The sequence below is a fragment of the Haliotis rufescens genome, unplaced genomic scaffold (assembly GCF_023055435.1).
Source record: "Haliotis rufescens isolate VD_foot unplaced genomic scaffold, xgHalRufe1.0.p SCAF_6, whole genome shotgun sequence".
Lineage (NCBI taxonomy): Eukaryota > Metazoa > Mollusca > Gastropoda > Lepetellida > Haliotidae > Haliotis > Haliotis rufescens.
The window spans coordinates 28,380,614-28,388,078 of NW_025964334.1; positions in this window are offsets into that span (position 1 = coordinate 28,380,614).

Here is a 7,465-nt window from a genome sequence, read left to right on the forward strand (position 1 = left end):
ATTGCCGAGTGCGGCGTTAAGCAACAAAACAACAACAACAAAAACAACAACATGAGCGTCTTGCACAACGTTGGTTACATCGCGCGTATTGCACAACATCGCGCGTCTTGCACAACATCGCGCGTCTTGCACATTGTCAACATCGCGCGTCCTGCACAACATCGAGCGTCCTGCACAACATCGCGCGTCTTGCACAACATCGTGTGTCTTGCACAACATCGCGCGTCTTGCACAACATCGTGTCTTGCACAACATTGGTGACAACAGGTAGCCCACCTCGTAAATATCTACATGTCGACTCTACGCTACGTTCTCGCTTCGGCTACATAATAATAATAATTATTAAATGTTTCTCAGGCACATTTTTTCTCAAAAGCGAGGCAAGAGGATTTTTATACCTGCACAAAATACCAACAGACACATACATTGAAGTCTCCTCTTCATACAATGTCAGCTGTTAAACATGGATATTAGTGTCTACTATATTAAATATTTCAATGGCAACAATAATGACTGACACTCATGATTTAAATCTACAGGTAACCTAATTCTGCACATCTTTTTAATCTCCATTCTACCATGACACAATTAAACGCGAATTATTTAGTGTTATCAAAGATGTTAGGTGAAGCCGCATTCGTTCTGGTTTTAATGCCCGATAAACATGTTTATAATTTCTTATTTTTTGTAACCTTCTCCAGTCTATTATAATTCCATTCTATAATGACAAATACAATGGACCCATTCCCATCCAAATCTTCGTTTCGGAAATGACATTACTATTTCTGTCGCTCCTATTTCTCTCTTAGCACAGACAGTCTCTCGCTCATGTGAGTATTTTGACTGGACGGCTGTTTTAACATCGTGCTTTTTCAAGCATCGATGATGTTGTAGATGACAAAACGTTACTCCAATAGCAATGGATAAAGCCACATGAAGAATTATATTTCTGATCAAATAAGGGAAAGAAATGTAAGACTGTAATTCAGTTTTAATTTTGATTTTCAATGAATAAAACAAAGGTTGTTAAATAATTGTTTAATACAAAATGTACAGAGGAAACGGGATTTAAGCATGTCAAATACATTAAAACATCGTTAGGGTCGATCGATGATGAGAAATAAGAGATAGTGAGTGAGTGAGTATGGTTTTGCGCCGCTTTTAGCAATATTCCAGCAATATCACGGCGAAGAACACCAGAAATGGGCTTCACACATTGTACCCATGTCGGGAATCGAACTCGGGTCTTGGGCGTAACGAGCGAACGCTTTAACCACTAGGCTACAGTTTCTCCGTGGCTTAATAAACATTTTTTAATTATCAAGTGGGCTTTGGTGTTAGGATTTGTTTTATAAAGCAGTTGTAGTTTTGTGTAGACTATGGGTGATTAACAGTGCTCGTGAGAAGTATTTTCTTGGCAACTAAAATGTATGGAATTAATTGAAAATAAAACATCTATGGTACTAGGTATACACTGCTCATAACCAGCTTGCATGTCGAGCATGCTCGGTGGGCTTTTTTCATGCCAGCTGTTGCCAGGTAACAGGAACTATATCCTCCCAGGTAACCTGGCGGTATAGATTCAAACAGGGACAGGAATCGCGGTGTTATGTCAATACAAAGTACTGATCGCAGTGATTGCACACAGAGGTGGAGGTGTGATACGTGTTAGTTTGGATCACGTGAAGCTGGGCTTCAATAATTACCATGGTGTACGTGTCGACCTTAAGCAGATAACAAGGGAACTGTAAATTTAAATCTGATTGAAAATCAACGAATTTATTTGTCTTACCTCAGAGAGACCGGTTCTTAATAAATTATGTCTTTAAAAAATGACAGGTTAGTGAATGAGGTTGTACGTCTTTCGAACAAATGCCCATCAACATGTGGTCGGAGGCACCTGTACTTGCCCTGCTGCGACAACATTTGTTTTTAATGTTTGTCCTTATGGCCGCTGTCAATATTGTCTGTCTGTAGATTTCGCAACGATAATAAACTTGCTCAGGCACAACATTCTCCCCTGGTTGACACACTTTCAATGGTCTGAACAAAGAGGTTAGTTGAGAACAACGCAGCTTTACTGAGTATCTCAGTTACAGTACAGTGTGTCAGCTGTCTGGTTGGCGAAATCCACAAGTGATGCAGGTCTTGTATGGGTATGGGTATGGTGATGGCAAACGAAGGATCAACATCAGGGCAAGTCTGGAATTCGAACTCACGATCATAGGATTCTGGCACACCTAGGGGACGCAACTCTGCACCGCGGTCCCTATCATAACGAAGATGATTTCATGTCTATTCATGGAAAATTGCGACACTCCTTCTCGGACACTGAATATCAACTGGGAAGAAAATGTTACGGGGGAATCTTCCAACTTTAAATGCACAACGCTTCAGGATGTGTGGCTTTAGTTGTGTACTCAAAGGGAATGGGAAGCGGGATGGTTGGGTGAGTGGGTGTTTTATCATCGTTGTGGCAGCTTGATGTGTGCGGACTGCCCAGGGTTACCCAGGCTGTAGACGTTTACCGCTTTAGGGACACAAAGGGGAACTGTTGTTTCCGCATCTACATACAGTAATAAGGCAGCTGTATTCAGGTCCATTCTGATGAACCGATTCTGGAAAACGAATGCATATTGCAATACGGCTATAGATCCGAAAGTACCAGGCGTCTCGCTTTCCTGACGAGAACAGACTTAGGTGATGACAAAGTGGTGTCGTCCGATCAGGGAAAACATTGGGGGATGCGGGATCCCAATAAAAGATATTTTAGATTGTTTGGGCTGTAGTTGTTTAAGAAATATCCCAGCTATACGACTACCAAAGGGACCTGTGAAGATCCGAGGTAGAATAGGTCGTCAGCAACCTATGTTTGTCGTAGGAGGCGACTATGCTTGTTGTAAGAGGCGACTAACGGGATCGGGTGGTCAGGCTCACTGACTTGGTTAATGCATGTCATCGTATCCCAATTTCGTGGATCGATGCTCATGATGTCAATGACTGGAGTGTCTGGTCCAGACTCGATTATTTACAGACCGCCGTTATATAGCTGGAATATTGTTAAGTGCGGCGTTAAACAACAAACAAACGAACAAACAAAACAAACTACCAAAGGTTGCTGGGATCTATTCAAGCTCAGACGTCCCACGAGGGAGAATAAATGTAAAAGCGGGACACACCCTTAACTTGTCTTTTAAAATAAATATAAAGACAAAGAGTGCGTGATCGAGACCTACCATGTTTCTCACCACTTTACCACGTGTTTAATAGCTGAAACCCGGAAGTACTTACAACCCATGTCGACATCTTGACATGTTTTGTCGTTTAGAATATGTCACAACTGTTTTATTCGTTTTCATGTAACGCCCAACACAGTGGTTGAGTGAGTCAGCACTCTTCCAGCTATGTCACAGTGACCAGTACATGTTGTAGTTGGGGTAGAAAACGGAGAGACGATCCACGCCATCCGACACGATTACATGAAGTCCGCCACATCACAGAGCTTGACAACCCGATCCAATTTAATCTGGTTCAGCCGTTGGTTTGCGCACCAAGCTTAGCGCTTTCACTCGTTTAGGTAGACAGGATCCCAGTTAATCCTACGACCAGAAATGGAATCTGGGACATTTTCTAACCCAGATCCCAGCGGCTTTGCACCGGTGCTGATGTGTATACATTTCGCAACAATCTATTAAAACTATTTCAAGCTGACAACCGTCGCGGTAACTGATTAGGATTGAAGTAGGTCAAGGTCAAGGTCAAGGTCACATGACGTTAATGATAAATTAAATCTCCAAGGTACATTTTGTGCCTCGGGACCATCCTGGCTACAAGAGACACTGATGACGGCATACGACCTTCACCTCCCTAAATTAAATTTTAACATCTACTCCATATCTAGCGTACTTGGATACAGATTTGGAGATGCGCACATCCTCCGCAGAAGCCACACTCTCATTAGGCATCGCAGAGTACCACTACATCAATAAACCTAGCAGGATATGCCTAAATTACATCCGGAACAGTTGACACTTAACCCATCCTTAGCTAATTTACACTGACACTTGTTCTACTTCCGTCTCAGCATAAGTGCTGTCACGGTGGCGACTCGGTCCTTGTGGGCTCGTGTTGCTAAGGAGGAGATCTCCCATGGCTCAAGATCACCGACACAATTTCACGAGGAAGAGGACGACGTGTGTTCCCCACACTCGCAGTGCGTGATCACTGCATGATGACCTTCACCCTTGTTTGATACATGAGCAGCGCAGTGCGTCCTTTACCTTCCGCAGCGCGTGATCAGTGCGTGGTGATACATTTCCGCGCCACTTGGCAAGCTGCCAGCTGCGCGTTCGATAACCAGCGGAGTCACAGCGGGCGTTAAGCGTGGGAAGATTGAGGTTTAGTGAGCGTTCAGTATGACTCACCCGACATCTGTTTAAGGCTCAACGGCTATTGTCAGATCAGGCTACTGAATTGATAGCTGAAAGATAGCATCAATTGCAGAGTACTCAGCCTCCTTCAACAACGTCAAAGATGGCAATAATGAACTGCAAACCTGTGATGCTATGAGTTGTTTGTTTGTTTGTTTGTTTGTTTGACGCTCCAGTCAGCACTAATCCAGCTTTATAGCGGCGGTCTGTAAGTAACCGAGTCTGAACCAGTGATTGATATCATGAGCATCGATCCAGCGAGCCTGACCACCTGATCCCGATAATCGGCTCTTACGGCAAGCATGGGTTGCTGAAGACCAATTCTAACCCGATCGTCACGGGCCTTATGGGTTGTATTTGTATTTTGACATACAATTAATTTGGTAGAGGTTGTTTTTTGTCAAGTGCAAGTGTCTGTGGACACAAACAACTGTGCACGTCAGGTTGGCGCGAAACAGATCAGGTTCCCTGAGTTTGAGTGTCTGTGGAACTAGGTATACTGTACTTCAAGTCGATCTTATAGATCTAATGAGTTGAGTCGTCAATGAAAACATTATATATGAGTATTTTTAAACTTAACGCTTAATTAGTTATTCTCGTTCTGACACAAATTTACATTATCAATCACGGTTGCAAGGGATCACACGAACTTTGACGCCCCTGCTCACACCAACACTAACACGAACACTTGTGAGCACACACTTACGCCCCTGCTCACATCAACACTAACACGAACACTTGTTAGTACACACTTACGCCCCTGCTCACACCAACACTAACACGAACACTTGTTAGTACACACTTACGCCCCTGCTCACACGAACACTAACACGAACACTTGTGAGCACACACTTACGCCCCTGCTCACACCAACACTAACACGAACACTTGTTAGTACACACTTACGCCCCTGCTCACACCAACACTAACACGAACACTTGTGAGCACACACTTACGCCCCTGCTCACACCAACACTAACACGAACACTTGTGAGTGCACACTTACGCCCCTGCTCGCACGAACACTAACACGAACACTTGTGAGTACACACTTATCCCCCTGCTCACACCAACACTAACACGAACACTTGTGAGCACACACTTACGCCCCTGCTCACATCAATACTAACACGAACCTCACACACACACACACACACACACACACACACACACACACACACACACACACACACACACACACACACACACACACACACACACACACACACACACACACACACATCTTTAATACATATACACTTTCTTCACCTAACCAACCATGCATAACTATATATAAGACTCAAACGAAGTTGAAGAGCACCCGATATTTTCATATGGCTATAGTTAATCTGTCATGGATGGTGAGTATTGCAACACACGTCTTTCCAATTGTGGGTGTTCTATAACTTGTTTTGAGTGGTAAAGGTCAACTTCTTGTCAAAGGCGTGTCCTACCGAGCTCGTGTTGAAGCACCTGCTCTCGTCAACACACTGCAACGCAGACAAACAATCTCAGACCGACGCAAATGAATACAAACAAGCTTGCACATGCACACAGGAACACGCCCTCACACCAACACGCCCTCACACCCCAACACGCCCTCACACCAAGACAGTACATCCTCCCACAGACACACGTACTTCCTCACACCACACAGTACATCCTCCCACAGACACACGTACTTCCTCACACCACACAGTACATCCTCCCACAGACACACGTACTTCCTCACACCACACAGTACATCCTCCCACAGACACACGTACTTCCTCACACCACACAGTACATCCTCCCACAGACACACGTACTTCCTCACACCACACAGTACATCCTCCCACAGACACACGTACTTCCTCACACCACACAGTACATCCTCCCACAGACACGCGTACCTGCTCACGCCAACACAGTACATCCTCCCACAGACACGCGTACCTGCTCACGCCAACACAGTACATCCTCTCACAGACACGCGTACCTGCTCACGCCAACACAGTACATCCTCCCACAGACACGCGTACCTGCTCACGCCAACACAGTACATCCTCACACAGACAAACGTACTTCCTCACACGGACAGACGTACTTCCTCACAACAACAAAGTACATCCTCACACAGACACACAGTACATCCTCACACAGACACACGTACTTCCTCACACAGACACACGTACTTCCTCACACCACACAGTACATCCTCACACAGACACACGTACTTCCTCATACAGACACACGTACTTCCTCACACAGACACACGTACTTCCTCACACAGACACACGTACTTCCTCACACAGACACATGATCCTCTCACCACTACAGTACATCCTCACACAGACACACCTACTTCCTCACACCACACACTACACGCTCACACAGACACACGCACCTGTTCACACCACACAGTACATCCTCACACAGACACGTGATCCTCTCACCACTACAGTACATCCTCACACAGACACAGACAGGCTGCTACAATCACACAGACACGTACACTCACACCAGACATGGGAGACTGCTACAATCACACAGACACGTACACTCACACCAGGCATGGGAGGCTGCAACAATCACACAGACACAAACACTCACACCAAGCATGGGAGACTACTACAATCACACAGACACGTACACTCACACCAAGCATGGGAGGCTGCTACAATCACACAGACACATACACTCACACCAGGCATGGGAGACTACTACAATCACACAGACACGTACACTCACACCAAGCATGGGAGGCTGCTACAATCACAAAGACACAAACACTCACACCAAGCATGGGAGACTGCTACAATCACACAGACACATACACTCACACCAGGCATGGGAGACTACTATAATCACACAGACACGTACACTCACACCAAGCATGGGAGGCTGCTACAATCACACAGACACATACACTCACACCAGGCATGGGAGACTACTACAATCACACAGACACGTACACTCACACCAAGCATGGGAGGCTGCTACAATCACACAGACGCATACACTCACACCAAGCATGGGAGGCTGCTACAATCACA